The sequence below is a fragment of the Haliaeetus leucocephalus genome, unplaced genomic scaffold (genome assembly GCF_000737465.1).
Source record: "Haliaeetus leucocephalus isolate CR32 unplaced genomic scaffold, Haliaeetus_leucocephalus-4.0 Scaffold284, whole genome shotgun sequence".
Taxonomy (NCBI): Eukaryota; Metazoa; Chordata; class Aves; order Accipitriformes; family Accipitridae; genus Haliaeetus; species Haliaeetus leucocephalus.
The window spans coordinates 4,386,340-4,410,219 of NW_010972720.1; the positions used below are offsets into that span (position 1 = coordinate 4,386,340).

At 35.6% G+C, this 23,880-nt stretch overlaps 1 long non-coding RNA gene across 1 annotated transcript; it reads right to left on the bottom strand.

Moving 5' to 3' along the window:
* Positions 1 to 11,696: 11,696 nt before the first annotated feature.
* Positions 11,697 to 17,606, bottom strand: LOC104833370. Its single transcript, XR_774512.1, has 3 exons — positions 17,594 to 17,606; positions 13,527 to 13,531; positions 11,697 to 11,797 (listed from the first exon to the last, which is right to left on the bottom strand). It is a non-coding gene; the product is annotated as an uncharacterized LOC104833370 (long non-coding RNA).
* Between the last annotated feature and the right edge of the window lie 6,274 nt (positions 17,607 to 23,880).

Below are 23,880 nucleotides of genomic sequence, written 5' to 3' on the forward strand. Positions count from 1 at the left end.
TGATATCTGTATAGACTGTTATTTTTATAAAATATACTTTTTAAGAAAATATCAAGAAAGATTATGCTAGCCCTGTATGACAAAATGCTTTAATCTATAAATTACTTTCTATGAAGTACTATTCAATATTTTTATTAGCTTCTGAATAAGGAATTAACTCTATTTTTGAAGATGTTGATAGTCAAAACACCCTATTACAATCTTTCTACTGAGAAAGATGAACAAAGTAGTATTAGTTACTTAGATGAAAAATCTTCCTTTAACTAAATACATTATGCTATGTATGATTTTGAAAGCTAGATGCAGTCTTTTTCTATAGGTATGTAATTGCAAATTTCTTGCTGAAAGATCCTATTATCTATTTTCCCTGAATGTCATGATATTTACTTGCTTCCCTATAATATGTTAAGTTCTTAAAAGCATTACTTGTTACATTTGGATTATTGCCAGAAAATTGCCATTTTTTTCCATTTTCTTAGCTACCTCTCTATCCAGAGTTCATGTAATTATGTGGTGAATTTCATGCAGTTATCTCACAAGGATTTAATATATGTATGCAAATATGGAACACCATTTAAGAAAAGGTGGAAAGTCTGTTCATTGGACCCAATTGGCAGCAGAAACAATATTACACTTGTCAAAAAAATTACGTACTTTTTCTAAAAAGGCAGCAGAATATTAAGACATTTCAGAAGCAACAGATTACAGATCCTGCTTGCTTTACCTCATCATCTAATCCTTCATAACTGTTTCACAGTCAGTTTTTAATATGGATCCAACTGAACTACACTGTTTAAAATAAAATTTTTAAAAGCTGAAAAAATCAAAATATCAGCATTTCCAAATTAGCACAGACAAATGGCTTCCTTGGAGATCCACTATTGTAGTCTTCAAAATACATTTGTCCTCTACAATAGCGGGGCCAAACATTCACATTTGTGACAGGACAGACAACTGTGAATGGCGAAGAGTGTTTGTCCTGGTTTCAGCTGGGACGTAGTTAACTGTCTTCCTAGTAGCTGGTACAGTGCTATGTTTTGAGTTCAGTATGTGAAGAATGTTGATAACACTGATGTTTTCAGTTGTTGCTCAGTAGTGTTTAGACTATAGTCAAGGATTTTTCAGCTTCTCATGCCCAGCCAGGGCCCCTGACCCAAACTGGCCAACGGTGTATTCCATACCATGGGACGTCCCATCTAGTTTAGGAACTCGGAAGTGGGGGGCAGGGATTCGCCACTCGGGGACTGGCTGGGTGTCTGTTGGCGGGTGGTGAGCAATTGCCCTGCGCATCATTTGTACATTCCAATCCCTTTATCATTACTGTTGTCATTTTATTAGTGTTACCATTATAATTTTTAGTTTCTTCTTTTCTGTTCTGTTAAACTGTTCTTATCTCAACCCACGATTTTTACTTCTTTTCCCAATTTTCTCCCCCATCCCACTGGATGGGGGGGAGTGAGTGAGCGACTGCATGGTGCTTAGTTGCTGGCTGGGGTTAAACCATGACAGTCTGAGGTGGTCTACGAACAAGTGTTCACACAGTTGCAAATTGATCTAGGGAGTAATTAGGTCAACTTCTCAGAGTCACTGGTGACATTGGGGACTGAAAATAAAAGTAGTGCTCAGTAGAAGCTTTGAGTCTTTTAGTAGTTGTAAAAGAGATGACCTATCAAAAGGTGTACTAATAGAGGAAACATTCTAAGCCAAATAAAGCTAGGAATGGGCATAGTTATTGTTTTTTAAAGCATAACAGCCCATGGATGAAAGAGGGATTTGTTGATTGCAAAACATAGATTTGCATTTTTTTAGCATTTTCCTAGTCCCCAGTTGTCAATGTAAGGTGAGTATATAGGATATTAAAGTTACTGGAAGTTAAGGAGGGTGAGAATTGTTAAAAAGGAGTGTCACTAAACTGAACCTTTGTAAATAAACCCAAGCTACAAGCAGCTGACAAAGACAATGGAAGGAATAGACCATGTTAGTAGTAAATATTCAAAAGGAACTGTAAAGGAAATATACATTCAAAATTGTAAATATACACTCAATAAATCACAGGTATGAATTAGCATTTGCCTGTTCAAATGTCTTTTTCTGCCACAGACTGTAACTAACCATAACATTTATCATACATTCCTGTTCTCAAGAGTCATGATGGCATGAACAGTTGTCACACAGAATTTCTGAAATCCTGAATTTGGTGTATGAAAAGAAGTAAGAAGATGGTAGATGGAAGAGGAAAGTAGTTGTCTTAAGAAAGTTTAGCAGTTATGTGCTATTGCCAATGGGACTGCTGCTCATATTATTCTGGTATTTTGATTAGGTTTAAAGAAAGACTGTAGAAAATAGATGAATATTAAATCATCTAAGCACATTCATATCATTAAATTAAGGGAGACTGATAAGGATTTCCAAATGAGTAATGAAGGAAATAAGTATCTCTATTATTATCTTTCAAAGAATAAAAAGGACCAATTTAGGGCAGGAACCTTTGTTGCTGCCTTAATCTGCAAAGAAATTCTCCAAACTATTCTTTGAATTTACTGTATAAAAAAAAAGCATATGAGGCATACTGTTGTGGTTTAATCCCAGCCAGCAACTAAGCACCACGCAGCCACTCACTCACTCCCCCCATCCAGTGGGATGGGGGTGAAAATCAGGAAAAAGAAGTAAAACTCGTGGATTGAGATAAGAACAGTTTAATAGAACAGAAAAGAAGAAACTAATAATGATAATGATAACACTAATAAAATGACAACAGTAGTAATAAAAGGATTGGAATGTACAAACGATGCGCAGGGCAATTGCTCACCACCTGCCGACCAACACCCAGCTAGTTCCCGAGTGGCAATTGCCCACCCCCACTTCCCAGTTCCTAAACTAGGTGGGACGTCCCATGGTATGGAATACCCTGTTGGCCAGTTTGGCTCAGGTGCCCTGGCTGTGTCCTGTGCCAACTTCTTGTGCCCCTCCAGCTTTCTCGCTGGCTGGGCATAAGAAGCTGAAAAATCCTTGACTATAGTCTAAACACTACTTAGCAACAACTGAAAACATCAGTGTGTTATCAACATTCTTCTCATACTGAACTCAAAACACAGCACTGTACCAGCTACTAGGAAGACAGTTAACTCTATCCCAGCTGAAACCAGGACACATACCAAGAACACAATTAGTCTATAAAATGGCTTGTCTGAACATACACAGAGGTGAAACTAGTTTTTCTGGTAGCACTCAATGATATTATTATAATCATCAAGAAAGGGATTCTGATTTTTCTTTTTTAGTGCCAGATAGTAATCAGAAAAAGTAATTCTTTTTATAATTTATATAATTAATAGTACTTTTATAACCAAATCTATCAGTAACATTTAAGATAGGTTAAATATTTGGCAATATTACATTACAGCAAAAAATATATGCAATATTTTCCTGCACTGCCACAAAAAAACCTGTTTAAAATATGCATTGTTTAAAATATGATTACCAAATTGTGCATAAGATGCCAAAACAAATTGATTCTCAGATGTCTGTCCCAAACTTTGCTGGAAAAGAGAGGTCAAATTCTGCTCAACTTCTGCTTTGCAAACATTGAAAAGATACCAAGTCATATTTAGTTTTTCTGTCTTGCTTTGATTTTTAAGAACATTTTTTATTTTTCAACAATTCCCTAATGACTAAGTTTTGAAAATGTTAACAGCTCATTTAGTATGTGGAATATTATCAAATTACCATGTTAGTTTATCTATGGTAAATAAATTTGATAGGAATTCTGCCAGGAAATACCTGCTTTCAAACCTAAACATATGTTCCTATAGCTAGTCATTCATGTGACTTTGATACTTTGTTTCAGGCAGTACTCAGGGATTTTGACCTGGTTGCACTGAAAGGTAGGATGTGATCATTTTATGGTAATGAAAACCAATTATAAAAATGATCACTGAGCAATGTGAACAGTGTAACATTTCATATACAAATACGAGAAAATATTTATGAACCTTTATGCCCCTATGATGAATCCAGTATGTATTGCCTTTTACAGAGTTTGTCATTTATTTTTCACAATCTCTTTCTTTTTATTTTTTAAGACTGAATCATTCATCAACTGATTTGACTTCTGTGTTATTATCTTGGCTTTACAATTCAGTTGCACATTCAAATATATTATCCTAGTTTGTTTTTCAAACATCCATTGTAACACAAATACTACCAAAAGCCTTTGGCTTTGTTTTCAAAACATAATCCCCTTAAATGCTTATCATGTCTTCTTGTGCGTATCTAAATTTTTTCTGCAGGTGATCATGGAAACAAAAAAAGCTCCATGTTACCTGCATTAAAGCTTCTGGCTTGCATTTTGTTTGTTCCCTTACACCTTCCCTACTTATTCCTTGATTCTGTACTGAAGTATTTTGTGACTTAACATTATGAATATTTATTATGAGTTTAAAAAGATTGTAAATTATATTCATTGACTTAATATCTTTTCAATTCTCAGGTTTTTTACATCGAAAGTTGAATGTGTCACAGCCTTCTTTTCAAAGATATTAGTATCAAGAGGATAAATATGCAAGAGCATACCTAGGTGTTTTTTAGTTGCCTTTATGTTTATAGATTCCTATCTGTTGGTAGTCAAATGATAAAGACAAGCTAGGTGATTAATTTTTCCACTGTGGTAATCACATCGATTTAGTTCATATTCATGACATTTCGTATTGTTAACAGTCAATGACCCCAAATTAATATAGGAACAGTTTTGGCAAACCAAAGCACAATCTGACAATGCATTTATAACTGTGATTGTGTTCTTACTGTGCTGAGATTGAAATGTCAGTTATATTGGGAATGAGGGAATACTAAATGTATAGGGGGAAAAAATTAACATATATGATTATACTTGAAAGTTAAACTATAATTACTGAAAATCAGCATTCAAATCATAGTGCATACAACCACTGAGAAGAACAAATAAATACTAACCACAGATATTTTAGAAATACGAGAGCATAACACAAGTACAGAACACCTATCAAAAGCCATAAAACGAAACTTAAAGAATTAATGAAGCAGTGTGCTATCACTTATCTGATGATTTGCAACCATAAATCACACTAATGATGGTGATAGTTCTATTGCTCAGAAGTAAACTTTCTAATTGAGCTTTTGGAAGTTGAAAAACAAAATATTCACTTTTGAAATTTGGTTTTAGAGCAGTGAGTCAATCCCTTTGCAGCCAACAACTGTAGAGTAGCTACACCTGATTTTTGTACATTTCACTGTGGCTGCTGGTTGAGAGCTGAGATCATGTACTTAGTTTTTGTGTGCATTACACATCCATCTGTTCCTCCGTCTGGCAAAGAAAAAAAAAAAAGAAAAAACAAACAAACAAACAAAAAAAGCATAGGACTGCTTTATAAACTCTTTTCACCAATATAGCAGTTGTTAGCTTCCTGCTGGTAGTCCTGGTATAGGCTTCATTGGGTAATTATTTCAAGCAGGAAACAACCAACCCACATGTTCAAAAGTAATTACTAGTTCAATTTACTATTCCAGAAGCAGGTAATTTTTTTTCTCAGGATGCAGAAACAGAAGTATTATAGTATTTGTGTATCTTTAATGTAAGCATTTAGATAACATCTGTGCAATTTTATACCTGCACATATTTTTGTAATTGAAACAAGAATTTAATACTAATAGAAATGCTCTATACAGAAAATAAATCATGAATGGTCACATGAACTTTCCTAGGTAATTTTTGTCTCGGGTATAATATTAGGTCTGTTGTTATTTAGCATTTTCATTAATGATTTGAAGATAAGCAAACAGTAAAACTGAATTCATATATGGTATTAAATTGGGAAGTACTATATACTTGACTAAGGACAACAGCAGGGACAGGAGAAGTCTGAGAAGCACGGGCAGGAAATGCATAATAGACATAGAAAAGCACAGGCTAATACATCTGGGGAAAAATAAACCAAAACCAGGACAGTATGACTGGGAGGAACTGTGAAAGCTGGCACGCTGAAAGAGATTTAGGGGTTGTAATGGACAGCAAACATGAAAACAAATCTGAGTCAGAGACAGAAATAATAAGGATGCACCTTATGAAGGGCTGCAGCAATCTCCTTTCCTTCTTTGAACAGTTAATTCCCCACAGATACCATGTTTCTCTCCATCTACTTATTTCAATTTTTTACATATCACTTGGAAGGATAAAGTAAGATTATTATCAGAATATATACCTTGACTGATTCATAAAGTTTTAAATAGAGTAAGCTTCATTTTGTGCTGCCCCAAATAATAGGACAATGAGCTAGATAATTCACTATAAGGAACAATGTGGTATCAAAAGAGAGATGGCCTTATTAGTCTATCTCTGAAATCTACCATTCTTCATTCAGCACTTCCCCACTTCAGAAAATTGAAAATACTGTTAAGTTAAAATTATTTTGCTCAGCTTTAAAAACACTTTCAGATTCTTAACCTCAGAAAAACTTTTCTACTTTCTAATATTTTATTTGGGTTGCATAAACATAGAAAGACACTCTGATGTTATGCTATATGTGGCACAGATTGAAAAGTTTCGATCCTTGAGAGATTTTTCCTTTTCAAAGCCATTTCTTTCTAATTATTATAAAATTATTTAAACCTGCCTATTCTGCACTTTAGCCATCAAGCGGTCAGCATTTCAAAACACATTTCCATATCTTAGTATGTTTTGAACTTTTAATTTCTGTATTATATATTAATTGGCCTTGTCTTCCTAATACTGGATAGGGTAGAAAGCAGGTGTTCCGATTACATAATGCTTTTATGGTGCAACAATATTGAATTTATTATCTTCTATGCTGTCTTTCAGGTAAATAAATCTAACATTTGATGCACACCAAACCAAACACTATCCCATGTAACAAACTTTTTCTTTTTTAATAGGTGAGACAAAATATAGCTACAGGACATAATTTCAATGAGCTTTGTTCTACAACATTAGAAGAAGAGAGTTTCCTCATACACCTGCCAGTAAGAGAGAAAGCTAGGAAATGTCTGAATAATGGATCTGGTACAAGCTTTCACAATCATCCTATATATTCTAAACCATCCAAATTCAAGCAACCTCTCATCTAGAAGGTGATTAGATATACAAGTATGTAACTGTGCCCATAATGGTAAATCATGTCTCTCTATAAATGATGAGAGATAGCTTACCATGAACTAAAATTAACTTCCTAGACATTTATATGACTTGATTCACACCTATCTATTGCAAATAAAGAATTTTATAGATAATCGTACTAATGCTTCTCTGAGCTGAACAAGTAAGTATCTGAAATCTCAGTACAGACATGCCTATATGTTTGGCTGCAATGTAGTGTAGGAAAGTCCAAGTGGCTTCTAGCGTAGCAATTAAACTAACTAATTTGGCTACTAGATGAAGTTTAGTTATAGGACTACACAGATTCATGTGAGAGACTCTAGTGAGAAAGAACAGAGTTTCAGCTCTAGTGTCAATAATCTTTAACCACAAGAAAAAAGGTGAACGTGGAAGTTTCTTTTCCATGAATAAAAAATTCCATGGTGGAATGAGAAGAAGAGATCCTCATTATAATTTAAATGGGATTTTAAAATATGATTTTTTACTCATGTGATTGAAATTCTGGACTAATATGGATCCTAACCAAACACACACCCCCCATAATTTACCAATGCATCTTTCTCACATTCTAAACTTTTCTAGAATGTGTATGCATGTGGACGCATGTGTATTTGGAAAGACACAGCTTTACTTATATATTCATCTCCTTGTTTTTCCATGTATTTCTTACTATGAAAAAAAGAGTAGGAAGAAAGGCAAAAAATAAAAACATCTTTCAGATAATTAGGATTTCAAAAGGATTTTGAGAAGGTGGGCTTGGAGAGGGAACATTTGGAAACCAAAAGCTAACCACTTGAAATGGCTTTAACAAAGATCTAAGCTAAGTTTCCAGTCTGTTGCTTTCCTTTCTCCCCATACAGTTTAAACAGCACATGCATATAAGGGGAGAAGCAAGGAAATTGTTTGGTATATCAATCTTTATTTCTGGCTAAGGTATGCCACTACATCCTAATGTGAATTCTCATTGGAGAAGTGTGCTGTTCCAAGAACCTCTCTGTTTTTGCATATTCATTTGTTTTTCCAGAAATACTTCCCTTCTTATCATAAAAGCTTCCTTTAGAAACAGAATCCTCTGATCTCAGGGTTTTTTCTATTCTGTTCATCACTGAAACCAGGTTGTTAATAAAATATCTTCTGTTACTATTTTAACTGTCCATTTCTTTGCAAGACTTCACTATAGCCTGATCTTTCCTAATGAGAAAAAATATTTTGTAAAAATCTCATCTCACAAACCACCATCTATCATGGCTTTTTTAGCTGATGAAGCCAAATTTGGATCTAAGTTACCATCTGATGCTTTTCATGTTTTTAATAATCTGTATCTATAGCCTTGCTTTTTGCCCTGCTGTTCCAGTGCATCTGGAGACATAATTACTGATATTTCCAAAGTCGCATAGAATATGTATGTGTGTGTGTGTGCATGAGAGTGAGAGAAAGAGTGTGCATGTATAATTTCAATTTCATCCATTTGTTTTTTGTTTCACTTTAAACAGATACTACACAGAAATATAGGAGAAGGTAATGCTGGAGTAACAATTTTCATTATAATTCCTCCAAGAACAGGCAATAAGGGTAGCAATTATATCCTGCTTATCTGTTCAATTAATCTCGACTGAGATTTAGTTATTGTACAGTACAAATGGCAGCCACAGTGAGACCTCATCCTTGTTTTAATGGGCTGCTTATGGTACACTCCAGATTTTGGGACCTGAATGAACAGACTGCTTTTGCTCTGTTTCTTCTGAACTGTGTAGTGGATTTCTCTGGCCAGTTTTGCCTGACTCACCATTTATCTTGCACTAGCACGGAGAGAACATATGCCTGCCATGATCTGTGCCCTCAGAAAAAATCAGTATGACTGGAACAGATACCATCTCCTGTCAGAGAACAGTTAGCTTTTGCCTGAGCATCAGCTCTTCCTCTCCCATTCATCCCTTGCCATCACACTCAACTGGCTGTTCAGCTGTAGACTGATGATCAGATACAACATGAACTGGTGGCCAAATTCCAGTCTTCATATACAGTACTCGCAGGGTAAAATCTTTAGCTTTTAGAGGAACCTGCATGAGAGCCTTGTGAACAATCTTAAAGGAAAGGACCAAAACCAATTGGACTCAGAAGTTATTCTTTCCTCGGCAGAGAAGTTTGTCTCAGCTCAGGCCTTTGGCAAGGAAGGGAGAAGTTTTTGTTGTTAGTGCCTGTTGGACATTGTTTCTTAGAGTGTCAATCTCTGACTTCAAGAAATCGATCTTAAGCTCATAGTGCCTTTTCATAGTCCAGATTCTATGCATGGGTTGAAACATGAAGAGGTTTAAAGTATAAAATACTAGCAGTATGAAGGAGAAAAAAATACTTCACTTTTGAAAAATACCAATTACCTTCAGCTTCCTTTTATTTCACAGGGAATCTTGGGTCCCTGAGATATTTCAGCAGGGAGGCTGTGTGGCTTTGGTGCAGGAGATAACTGGTCAAAATAGGCAATAATTTTAAATTTAAAGAAAAGGAAAACAAATGTTTCCTATTAGTTGGTGTCACTACAATATCTGTTCCGTACTTCAGTTACCATGGTCTTCCCTTTGCAAATGCTACACATCGTATAGCCCACCCTGGTGAGGTTGAAATTGAACATCATAAAAAAATTAAGGTTTAGAACACAATAGTGCACTGAAAAAAACCATAAAATCATGTAATTTTGTAATTGCTTAAAAATTAATTGTGAATTTGAGCAATCAAACCTTTTTTGTGACAAATTTCAAAGCATAAGTAATGAAATATAATGATATTTCATTGGCTTTTTATAAGGAAATTTATCAATGGTTGTTATTATACATGCTTTGTTGTGATGATTGAAGTGTTAAATATTGCAGCTGGCATGAAGAGAATGTTTAAGAAGGCCTTTAGAGAAGACTAATAGCATTTAAAATACCATTGTAGTTTGACACTACTAGCAAGATGGCTTGACTGAAATGATATTTTTTCTCCACCTTACAAAGCATTTACAAATTCTATTTAATTCTACTGCTTTGTGCCTATCTTGCATAGAAAGATTACATTCTTTCTCACATGCTTACAATTAGTAGTGATAAGCAAGTGCATTGCCAACCTGTGTATATTGTAAAGGACACAGTTCCTGTTCTAAAGGACAAAAAGCCTCAATAATATACCTTTTAAGTAATCTCTCCACGCAAAATTGTCTGAACGCACACAGAAGTGAAGCAAACTACCAATGAGGTGGCAATGAGGTTCTGTGGAAGCAGCTCATCTGGACCAGGGTCCCTCAGCTGGAAAGATCATGCTTCAGATTTTTTCAGATCATGTGGAACGCTTCAACTGAACAACTGCAGAGAATACTGCAGGTAGTTCTTCCACTCGTAAGGCTCATTTAAACAGCTTCCATAGCACAGTGCACGGTAAAACAATACACGTTGGTGCCTGCAGTTTAGGAGTCAGTCCTGCTGTTGTCTTGATCTTTGCTCACCATTAGGAATGTACTTTTCACTTCAAGGGTAGTGCAGCAATGGCCAGGCTGTCCAGAGAGTCTGTGGAACCTCCTCCCTTGGAGTTTTTCAACATTTATGTCAAAAAACTCCAGCTGACCTGCCTGGTGTTGGCAGTGCTCCCGCTTCAGGAGGTAGTCTGGAATAGGAGACCCCCAGATGTCCCTTCCAAACACTTATGGGATTCCATAATCCTAAACTACCTGCCTGCAGGGAATCACCATGTGCTGTTCCAAGAGGACTGAAATACACGAACCATTCTTTTTTCTTTTTCTTTCAAATAAAATAATTTTTTTTTAAAGTAGAACTAGGTATTTTTAAAAAATTAATAGATAAATACAGATTGCTTTTACTTCAATGGCTTTAGGAAAGTCCAAAACAGTATCCAAGGCAGAATTCTGACAAAAAAACATTGAAACAAAACAATATTTGTTTTGTAATCACAGCAGAGATAACACTTTCATTAATGATAGTAGTGCTTTATGGTTTATTACAGTGAAAGAGATATCCATTTTAATAATATTTTCTCTTTCTAACAACAGTACTGTAGGATTAAAAAAAGAATCATACTCCTGCCTACAAAGATGTTTTTCTGAACATTGATAAATGCGATGTCTCCCTGACTGGACAGATGACCATACTGAAACTGTACTTCAAACGATTCTTTGAGCTATCTGAAAGGGTTATCAACCCTATTACTCTAAACTCTTGGACATAGTCATCTTGAACTCACATCGGCTGAAGTACATTTAATTGTGGAGGAAACAGGTGCAGATCCTATGAATCTGTCACTCTTCTAACTGTGATCCATCCACTCTTTACTTTATGAAAAGGAAAAATATACTTTGACAACAAAGTTTATAGCTACAACTGTAATTTCATTCTGGATCAAAAGAGTAGCCTTAAGGCCAGATACTTCCTCCCACTCTCATACTCAAAATACATAAATGCATACCCAATTACGTGCAGAATAATCTGCATCTATATGACACTCTTTACAACATCATGTCAATGAAAGCCTTAAGCAAATTTTTATGTGATTAAACAGGCATGTGTGTGGTGGGTTGGGCCTGGCTGGATGCCACGTGCCCACCAAAGCCGGTCTATCACTCCTCTCCTCAGCTGGACAAGGGAGACAAAATATACGAAAAGACTCATGAGTTAAGGACAGGGGGAGATGACTCACCAATTAACTTCACGGGCAAAACCAGACTCAACTTGGGGAAAATTAACTTAATTTATTACCAATCAACCAGAGTAAGGTAATGAGAAATAAAATCAAATCTTAAAACACCTTCCCCCCACCCCTCCCTTCTTCCTGGGCACAGCTTCACTCCCAAATTCTCTACCTCCTCCCCACCAGTGGCACAGGAGGAGGGGGAATGGGGGTTACGGTCAGTTCATCACACATTGTCTCTGCTGCTCCTTCCTCCTCAAGGGGAGGAATCCTCACTCTTTCCCTGCTCCAGCGTGGGGTCCCTCCCACAGGAGGCAGTCCTCCACGAACTTCTCCAATGTGGGTCCTTCCCATGGGCAGCAGTTTTTCACAAACTGCTCCAGCATGGGTCCCTTCCACAGGCTGTAGTCCTTCAGGCACAGACTGCTCCAGCGTGGGTCCCCCGCGGGGTCACAAGTCCTGCTGGAAAACCTGCTCCAGCATGGGCTCCTCTCTCCTTGGGGCCACAGGTCCTGCCAGAAGCCTGCTCCAGTGCGGGCTTCCCACGGGGTAACAGCCTCCTTCGGGCATCCACCTGCTCCAGTGTGGGGTCCTCCATGGGCTGCAGGGGGACAGCCTGCCTCACCATGGTCTTCCCCACGGGCTGCAGGGGAATCTCTGCTCCAGCGCCTGGAGCACCTCCTCCCCCTCCTTCTTCACTGATCTGGGGGTCTGCAGGGTTGTTTCTCTTACATGTTCTCACTCCTCTCTCCAGCTGCAGTTGCTGCTGTGCAGTGGGTTTTCCCCCTCCTTAAATATGTGATCCCAGAGGCACTACCGCTGTCACTGATGGGTTCAACCTTGGCCAGCAGTGGGTCCACCTTGGGGCTGGCTGGCATTGGCTCGGTCAGACATGGGGGAAGTGTCTAGCAGCTTCTCACAGAAGCCACCCCTGTAGCCCCCCTGCTACCAAAACCTTGTCAAGCAAACCCAATACAATTTGATTTAAAAAAAAAAGGTTTTTTTCTTCTTGCTTTTTTTGCCATTGTAAATTGATGGATCCACCTGGGTACATTAGGATTTCACTGGACAAATAGAAGAAACTGCTTTAGGTGAAGCTGAAAGTTCTGCATCATGTTATGAATTTCATTGATAGTGTGCAAGTTAGGGAAATAATTACCTCTGGCCTGCTCTAGCAAATAAAAATTTAATTCTTTATAGTGTATTAATTTTATTTTACCTAATTAATGAGATTTAACATGAAATTTAAACTAGGGCAGTAGCATTCATGCACATGATCTACTGAATCCATTAAGATTAACTATTTCTAATTAAAAATGCTGTCAAAAGTCATACCATGAACATGTCACTTTGCTTTTTATTATTCAGCAACAATAGACTGAATAAACACATTTTCATATATAATTCTGATGAGGCAGTATTTAAAATCAGTATATTATTGAAAGTGTAAAATACAAATTGACAACATTTGGTAAATTAATGCAGGTTGATATGACACTGATAATAAGATCAAGGTTATAGATCTTGATGTAAGTCCTTTATAGAGATTAAAAATAATATTGTTTAATACATGACTAAAATTTACTGTATCTTAATACCTTTTGAACTTTGCAAGAAGGCTACCATAATACAGCAGTGACTTTGAAAATAATGCCAAAATTGTCATAGCGTTACAGACTTATTAATTTACCATGTACTATTGTACCTTGTCTTTATATGCAGACATAGTGTAAACTTTAAAAAAAGAAATAATTGGTCATCTCCATTTTTATCCAGAATTATTAAAATTCATAAAATGACTAACTACTAAATTTAATCTATTATGATCTAATTATATTAACATTTGGCATACACTAGTAACCTTTATAAATAATACTTTGGGACTTAGCAGGAAAAGATTAGTAATTAGTTCCCAGATCTTGATATATTTTTTTATGCTAAAAAACAGTTTGTATTTGATTGATTACGATGAGACTGAAAAACACAGTTTTATGACAGCACAAGTGACCATGTTATGACCATACTTCACTGGTGAAATTTTAGCATCAAATGAGAGGGAGAAAAAAACAAACACTTCATTTCCATCTGCTGGTATTAATGTTTACCTAAGAAAAAAACCACCACAGCTAAAAATAAGAATCTACCTTTTCAAAGCTATGTTGTCTTTAAAGGTTAATTTTCAAGAAAAAAATTCAATAGGGAGAAATACGTTCAGCTGTGCTCGTTAGGTTTATACTGTCACTTTTTGAGCAAATTGCTCAATAGGAAGTCCCTTCTTCCAGAGATCATTATCAGCATGAACTACATGTTGTTACTGTTGTTAGTGTAAGGTTAAAATAATCCTTAACCTCTTTGGTTATTTAAGTAAATGTAAATATTGACTACAAACCTAAGGTTTCCACCAAAAAAAGTAAATGAACATACTTCTACCAAAACCTAAAAACTGTGCCATTCTGTTAAAATTCTATCCATCTGTTTACAAGATACCTAGGGGTTTCAATATTTTCAATGTACTCTTATGAGTAATGGTAGAGCACATGATTTTTAAATGATTTAGTAGGAATCCAGAGAGACAGAAAAAACAAAGGATGCAATTAGAAATGGCAAATATTGATTAAAAATCCTTATCCAGTTCACTTAAAGAATGGAAAATGATAAACGACATGATTTTATCATTGGACAGAATGTCAAAAAACCATTGTTGTTTCTCATATATCTCTAGTGTGAACTTCTCTGGAGAAGTTCAATAGGCTTTTTGATGTTTAAAAAAGAGAAAAAATAATGTTATTAGTGTTTCACAACAGAGGTGTGGTATGGTAACGTCAGGTATGAGAAGAGGAAACTAAAGGCACAGGTGAAAAATTCATCTATGACCTTCTGTATAATGGCCCCTTAAATAATAGTTTAAAGAAATGGAGTGGTGAAAGGATGGACTTTTCAAAGTTTTTGCTAAATATTCAATATTTTATTCTATTTTATAATTTTACTAAGAAAGTTGTACAGTTCCAAGAATACAAATCTTAATAATTTATTTTCATTGCCAAAATAAGAACTCAGGAGTCCAAATTAATCTCTAGCACAGCACTAATGAATGAAGTGAAATCACACAAGGGCTGATTTTAACTCATAATGTTTGATGGATTTCTAATTTTGCCAAAATAATTTATCCCATACCTCATTATTTAAAATGCAGAGTGGAAAAAAAAAAAAAAAAACAAAACAAAAACCAAAGCAACAACAACAACAAAACTCCCCCCAAACCCACAAAAAAAACCCCAAGGGAATTAAGAAATGGATAAAAGTTTTGGGGTTTGGACTGTATTAAAGCAAAACAAACAGAACAAAACATGAAGCAGACAAACTCCCCAATCCTGGTTTCTAAACAACAACAACAAAATGGCAAATGAAAAGAAAACAAGGTAAAAATTTCAGGTAGCTTGAATAAAAGTCTGGATATAGTGATCCTTTAGACTACTGTTAATCATGAGCAACTGGTTTGCAGCCAAGCAATAAAACCAGTGTAGTGGGCCAATAATCCATAAAAGAGGTGAACTGTAAATCTCTCATGCATAAGTGAATCAGCTTCAGATTAAATGACTGTCAAAATATTTCTCCATGTCTAGCTTATTAACAGTGAATCAACCTTTTTTCTGATTTTTTTACATAATATAATAACCTCTTCTGCATGACAAGAAACAATGCCTGAGCTGAGCATAACCTGCTTCATTTCCACTTCATCTAGTGCCAAAAACCAGGCAGTCCCTGGAACATAAAAGGACAACCCACTATTCCTTGAACCCTCACAGTTTAAAAAACCACAAAATAATATAAAAATATCTTAGTCAAGACTTATGTAGAATTAAATGAGTTTTTTGAGTGGATCAGCAGTGGGTTGGGAACTTCCAATTTGTATTTGCAGCTCAGAAGAAGAAGCAGTTCTTCTATACAGTGCATCAAGTGTGTCATCCTTTACGTAGTTTACACCTACTTTTTTTTTTTTTTTGGATCCTGATCTTGAGTCTGGAGAAAATGTAATCTGACACCACAATCAATACAACTCAGCACACTGATTTGCAAAATAGTTGCTAGTGGCACTAAAGAAGCTAATGGAGGACTCAAAAGATCTAATTTTAGGTTTACATTCTGCAGGTTTTTATGCATAATTTCAGTAAACTGTCAGTATTTCTGTTACCCAATTTTAAAATGGAGATAATAATACTTTTTTGCATCTTTAGAGCATTATGCAAAATTCTGAAGTGCTACCACGCTAAGGAAAAATACCTTATTTGGATTCTTGTTTTTAACAGGCACTGCTGTTAAGCAAATACTATGGGATTCTGCATATTGCCCAGCTGGGGCCAAACTTTTATCCTCTTTCCATCAGCATTTAGAAAAAGGCAGAAACTTTGGGTTTCACATGCTTTATTATGGCCATTTAGAGATGCATTTTTTTATACCCAAATCTGCTAAAAAAGCCTCCAGACATCTCTGTTTAAAATCAAGGCTTCAGTATCCATGAAGTACAGTGACCACCAGAAGACATGAGTGAAATTCATAAATTCTTTCATGTATAACATGTCCAAATGCATTAATTCCTTTTAGCTCATGTTTAAACTACCCCTTTCCCTACTGACAGGGAGAAGAAAATCATCACAGCCTTTATATCCAGGGAGACACTTGTATGGCATTGTAGCAGGCCCTAGAAAGAAAGCATGTTAGGAACCAGTGTTCATTGTATTTTCCAGCAAAAATTTTCAACATGATCTAGTCAGTGTTTTTAAGTGTATGTAAGTGGTTTTAAGTGCATATAAGGGAAATGCTTATGGTACAGTGGAAGTTACTGTTTTGATCTTCCATTTACTAAATTTAAAGTTTTCATAATGTTTTTCAGGGGAAGGCTCCAGCAAGAAGACTAAAGAAAAACAAATATTTCAAAAAAGAGTAAGTTACTATATTGAAACCTTGAAAAATATTTCCTTCTTGTTATCTTTAGCACTTAACTAGGATCAGGAAGAGTTTTCACTGACTTAGAACAGACTAAAATGAAACTATTTTCATTCTGGTTAGAAAAAAGTATTAATGAACAATGTTTTGCACCTCTAAAATTAGTTTTTTAAAAGTACTAGGTTATATTTTAAAATAATTTATAAAAATATGCCATGTGTGACATAGTCATATAGTTATTACATCAGTTATGCTGCTCAGTGAGATTTACAAGATCAGACTCTTAGAGCAGTTGTTAAGCTCAAAATGTTGTTCATGGGCAAAGAAGCAGCACACCCTATATGTAAGTAAAGCCAAAACTTTAGTGTTAGAATAACTGAAACCTTAAGAGTCTAATCATTATTAGTCCAGATGTAACTGTAACAGAAAAAGAAAGAATAATAATGCAGCTGAAATTGTTATACATACTTTTTTGAGTTTCTAGTCTTTTTCCTGGTGTTATGCTGTCCCCCATGCCTGTACTCCTCCATGCCACACCCTGGGTCTCCTCTTCTCAAGGCGCCCAGTATCGTAGCAGGCTGGTATGTCTCTATGCTACATCATTGTGTTAGAGTGGTAAATATCTTATTCCACCTACAACAACCACTTGTTACTGCTACCTGCATAAAACTAACTGTATACACTGCTAAACTGCATAAAACTGTGTATGGCTGTAACATACTGTCATGGTTTAACCCCAGCCAGCAATTAAGCACCACGCAGCCACTCACTCACTCCCCGCCACCCAGTGGGATGGGGGAGAAAATCTGGGAAAGAAGTAAAACTCACGGGTTGAGATAAGAACGGTTTAATAGAACAGAAAAGAAGAAACTAATAATGATAATGATAACACTAATAAAATGACAACAGTAATGATAAAAGGATTGGAATGTACAAATAATGCTCACTGCAATTGCTCAGCACCCACCAATCGACACCCAGTTAGTCCCTGAGCAGCAATTCCCCCCGCCCCCACTCCCCCCAGTTTATACACTAGATGTGACGTCCCATGGTATGGAGTACCCTGTTGGCCAGTTTGGGTCAGCTGCCCTGGCTGTGTCCTGTGCCAACTTCTTGTGCCCCTCCAGCTTTCTCGCTGGCTGGGCTTGAGAAGCTGAAAATACCTTGACTTTAGACTAAACACTGCTGAGCAACAACTGAAAACATCAGTGTGTTATCAACTTTCTTTTCATACTGAACTCAAAACATAGCACCATACCAGCTACTAGGAAGACAATTAACTCTATCCCAGCTGAAACCAGGACACATACACAGCTAAAAAGTAAAAGAAATTAGCCTTAGACACCTGGTCCATTAGAGAAATTGTCACAGCTAAACCAAGTAAAACAAAGCTGCAGGCAGGTCAAGAAAAGTTCAGAGGGAGCAAGACTGACAAACCCAGTCCTGAGGCCTTGCAAACTGCGTACAAACCTTATGACCTATACCAAGCCATGGCAGCACTGTATTACAGGGTTACATGGTTACACATTGCATATTTTTTCAGGGGCTATGTCTCCCTCTGTTCTTTATACTAGTTTATTAAAGAAATTTCATCACATCTCAAATGGTAAATTAATGTTTTCCTGTGTGTCCCCAAACACTGCAATGTTGATTTTTGTTGTTGTTGTTTTATTTAAACCACCAAAAGGAGTGTATACATTTATCTGTACACTTGTCTTTCTTGTCTACACAAGAAAGCTTTATCCTCAGTCTGTTCTGATTTTAAGGCCCAGGCCAATAAGTTTGAAAGAGTCAAATCATCTTAAGAATACCAGAGGCATCTTTGCTGAATCTAAAAAATAGTGTGACTGGCACTGGAACATAAATGCTACTTAATGAAACTTCAAAAGGAAATTTTGCTGCCAGCAAGACTATTAACCATTAATAAGAAATGTGAAGGAGGAAGGTGGCCATGAGATACTTTACAAAGATCTGGAAAATACTGTCCACTTCTTGAAAACTCAGGTCTTGTTAACTTCAATGAAATCTGCTTCATTAGTAACAATTTTCACTTGCAAGGTATAGGTTAGACAGTCATGCTGCTCTATATTTTAGAAAGAGACAAACCAGTTGTAACTCACAGAACTCTGGAAAGTTTGGTGAGTCCTTAAGTTCTAAAACCAGGAATTCCACCACACAGAATCAGCAAGATTTCTGCTAAATTTTCAATAGAAAATGCAACCTAGAATTAGACCTTCCCTCTTTCTTCACATCCTTATTTTTTTTTTAATTAATTCATTATAACTAATCATATTGTTATTTTATACATTTTATTTTATACATGGGGTCTTTATGCCCCACTGTGTCACAAAAATGTTTCTTTAACTGTAGTTTAATATGCCATCCTTTTCCCCCCCTAGTCAAAACTCTTCTCTGTGCTTATTTTTGTTCAAGCCTAGAAGTACAAGCAGACCACTGAAAGCCATACTTTTTTCCTGCCTAAAAAACTTTTCTTTTAATCTCCCAAAGCACCTAATAAATTTTATTTTGGGCACCTTCCTCTTTCCCAGGCTGTCATCTGATTATCACCTCTAACTGTTGCTAGCACTTTGTTTCAGAAATACAAGCTAAGCAAAAGGAAGTGTCTGTTACTAAATTGAATGTACTTTCTAATTTCAAAATATATACACAAGGTAATCTCAATATATGCTTTCCTTTGTTCAAGGATAGGAAGCGAAAAACATCTTGGGACAAAGAAATTAGCCTGGGAATAAGTGTTAATATGGAGTCTTATTATATGTTTTTATTATTTCTAGTCTCCCAGGTGTGTGCTGACTCTCTCAGACAGAAAAAAGTGGCAGACCTCTGTCATTCAGATCTTACACTCTAAATTAAACATGGCAAAGTTTATACTGCATGCTTGTGTTGAGAGAATCTATGGGGAAAAGGAACATGAAGGTTAAAACAGTGAAAAATTATGAGCTAAGAACTTAAAATCATTCTCAGGAGTATATTCAAAAAAGTTGGGGAAAAAGAGATCATTCTTACTTACACCATAATATATTAAAATGTCCTAGGCATTAAAAAGGAGTAGAGATTTCTAGGGACATCATGGAAATATAGCACTGATAGCTTTTTAGTAGTACTAGCATTAACTTCCTAGTTTGGATCTTACAGTGCAGTAAGGAAAAGGGTGGCAAAACAGGGTGGGCTTAGGTACAGTAGGCTGAAACTGAGGTATGCAGTGTCATAACATCTTCTGTGATTCTGATAGAGAATCCTCCTCAGGTCAAAAAGATTTTCTATCATGAATTCTCTTTTCAGCCTATACAAGGTTTCTAAAGAACAGAAATCAGGAACAGCATGCACAGGATCTGTAATACTGCTGTGCTGATTAAATTGAGCAGCCAATTTATAGAGGATATCATGGCAGTATAATAGGATCTCCTATAACAGGGCATCATTAAAGGTTATAAACTGGTATCTGCAACATTTGACTGCCTTTTTAGAAGTCTACAAGTAATTAATAAGATGTAGTTTAATTAATGTGGTTCAGTGTTAGCAATTTACGTGTTTGCATTAAGGAATCATCTAAGATAATATATTAATGGCCCAAATTATCTTCTTGGGAGTGTGTGCAGTTATGTTGGCATAAACCTGGAAGACCTTGATTGACCTGTCAATTTAATAACTAATAATTGCTGAAGTATATTATGTGCAGTTATAATTTTTCTTAATGTTTTCCTATGTCTACTTAGAGAATTCTCATGCATTCAGTCTTTGCTCTCTTTCACATAAAATCAAATGTTGTCCACAGTGTGACCAAAGGACTGGGGACAGAGGCCCCAGCTGAATGTGAATTGAGGAGAATACAGCTACTCCACTGAAAACAAGACTTTTGTTTCTTCCATAAATAAAGCCTTGTGAGACCAAATAATCCTTCTTTCCTATAACCTTCTCTTTTCTGTGCCTTTTGCAAACTTCATGCAAATGATTCTTCCATTGTGATGGCTTTGAGAAATAGTAAGAGAGTTCTTCATAAGAATACTTTAGGCCTCATTTGTATTTTCAAGATTTATCATTGTCTTAATTTGGGTCTAATGTTAGAATGAAAGAAAAATTATATATCTGTCTCTACAGATAGAAGTTACTTTGGCCAATTTATTTTCTGGAAGGTACAAGTACCAAATATCCATCCCTTTGTCTCACTCAGTGTCTTTTTTTAATAACACTTAGAAAGCATCATACAAACAGTCCTTCATCTGTATTGATTGTAAACTAAACAAGTTTATTAACTAAATATAACACAACAGAATTTTAAAAAGGCATTAGTGCCTCAGCATTATCTGGAGCCCATTTGACAAGTAGCTTCATAAACAAAACCCTCAGCTGTATTGATCTGAAACACAGAAAAGGGGAAAAGAGATGTGAACTTATCTGAGATTTCCAGTGAAAAGATGAAAGAGAAAGGCTGGCTAACTATTGGAGAAGTATTTGTTGGATACATACAGCCTGAGCTTTTCCACAAGCAGAGTTGTAACCTTTTCCAATCTTGACTGTAACAGAAGAGGAACAGAGCACTAGATCATCCTGCAAAGCAACTTGCCATCTCTGGAAACGGGATCACCCATTCTTTCAGTTTTAATAATACCTCCAGTACAAACTCTTCCACTTTCTAAAGGAGACTCTTAAAGCTTGACTAGCTTGACTTCTTGCTATTAAATTTCCATCTAGCTTGAATTTAACAACTTGCAAACTAAATTATAACTTTAATAAATTCAGAGTGTGAAAAATGTTTTGGCCAAATCGCTTTTTCAGAAGAAAGAAAAATATTTCAGTGCTGCTATATCATCTTTATTTTGTTCTGATTTTCAGTTATGTTTGATAAGGGAGTGATTAAGGAAGAAGAAAGTAAAAAGAGGAAAAAAATTGTCTTAACATTGTTTAATAAGTGTTTTTTTAATTTTTCAGAAATCTTTAAGTGGAAAAATAATGTATTTTGAGATTATCATCAATATAATAACAAAATTAAAATATAAAATGAAAGAATAAATTGCAATAAGAACAATGAAATATAAAATGAAAATAATTAAATTAAAATATAATAGTAAAAATTATCTAGTGATCCTAAATATGAAAAATTAAGTGGGCTCTGTAAAATATTTCCTTCAGGTGCAAGCAGAATATTTTACTCAGGCAAAAAAAAAAGAAAATACTTTGGGTTAGCCTGAAATGAATATTTAAAAACATTTGGAGCTACAGTGAACTGAGTTCCAGAAAACACAGTAATAAAAATCTATCTTTATGCGAGGTACTGTTCTCGTCTGAAACAAGAGAGCTATAGGAGGTACTGCTTCTCCATGTACTCTAATAGAGAATCAGCTATACTCTCAATTAAATTCTAACTTTTTATTTGAATTTGTGTGGCTTCATCTTCCTGCCAGCTGTCTTTGTTATGCCCTTTCCTGCTAAATTAATGAATCTTTTATTTTCACCCTGTGAAAATGTTTATGGACTATAATCAAATCACCTCTTCATTTTGACAAGATAAATAGATGGGGTGCTTTCAGTCTCTCCAAATCCATCAAACTAATGTCCATATGTCTCCTTATTTACCTTATTCATTCTTTTAATGGTAATCATCACAAATAGATTTCAATATTGGCCTAATCTATACTATATATGTATAGTAAGCCAATATATAGTAAACAGTTACATACAAATATTTAGAGATAAAATGAGGTAATTGCCTTCCTACTGCTATCCCCTGTTTATACACCCAGGGATTGCGTTGGACCATACCTGTGTGATGTAACACACAAAGTGTGACACACAAACTGTTTGATGTCCTCGTTGACCCCTAATTTCAGTTTATGTATGTTGCCTTCCTCTCTGAAAGTAGGACCACCATTTCTGTGCATGGAACAGTTTTGCATTAGGCTACTTTAGAAGTGCACTTGGGTTTGTTTTTTAATCAAAAAACTGTCTCATGAGATGGCCACTGACATTGCTGTGAATATCATGTCCCAAATAAGGTCTTGGTCAACAGGCAGTCACAGCCCAAAAATGTCAAACTGAAAAATTTCATAAATTGCTTCCTGACCAATTCTCCTCAAATTCTGAGAACAGAGTGTTAATCCCTGAAATGCCATGGTTGATAATCCAAAGGAGTTACAGACATATACATCACTCAATTCATAAGAAATTCACAATTAACACAAACTCCCATCTGAAGGTTGCTTACTGACATAATTTGCTGACATTTAAAATTACTAGCATAATACAGAATTGTCACTTTTTTCCACAAAAAGATTTCAATTAGAAAATGCAGTAGGAGGGAGAGTGGAATCTCAGTAGGAAGAGATAATATGTGCTGCAATGTCTCAGAACAATAGAATTCAATCTCAATAGGAAGTCTTTATTTAGAACATCCTCCCTTTTGTGTGAAAGACTTAAGAATGTTATTTAAATGTTTCTCTACAAAGGAAAAAAAATTAAAAATATGCTAGACTGGGCCAAAACCTATTTACTCTATTCACACAAGGAGTCTTGTTCCTGTGGAAGCCAATAAAACTTCTCCGATATGAATGTCAAATGCAATGTAGTCCATAATTAATTGATTTATTTTTCTATGGTCACCTTAGTTGCAAAGAAGTATATTTTGGATTAAAAAAATAATTAAAATTCAGTGTTGTTGCATACTCTGCTCTAAATGAAACTCCACTGAAGTCAAGGATCTCCTCTGGATTTTAATCAGGATAGTTCTGGACTGGTGTAACTGGCCTCCCATTTCCAAAAATATTTGGTGGAAAATGGAAAGCATCAATTATAGAAATAGTGGAAGAAACAAACAGAGCAACTGAGTAAGTTTAAACCAGTAAATTGACATCACATGAAAATCTCTTTCATCACTAGAACACATAAAAGCTTAAAATTTCAAAATAATTATTTTTGTTGTGTAGGGAAATACTAATACCTATTTTGTGAAGCAGCAGTTAAGTGACACGCACCTAGGTAGCTAGGAAATTATTGGCAGAACAAAACTTTCAGCCAATTTCTCTAAAGCTTTGTCTCCAAAACCACTGGATCATCACTCCAATACTGATTTTTAGCTCTGTCTGAATGGAGAGGCAAAA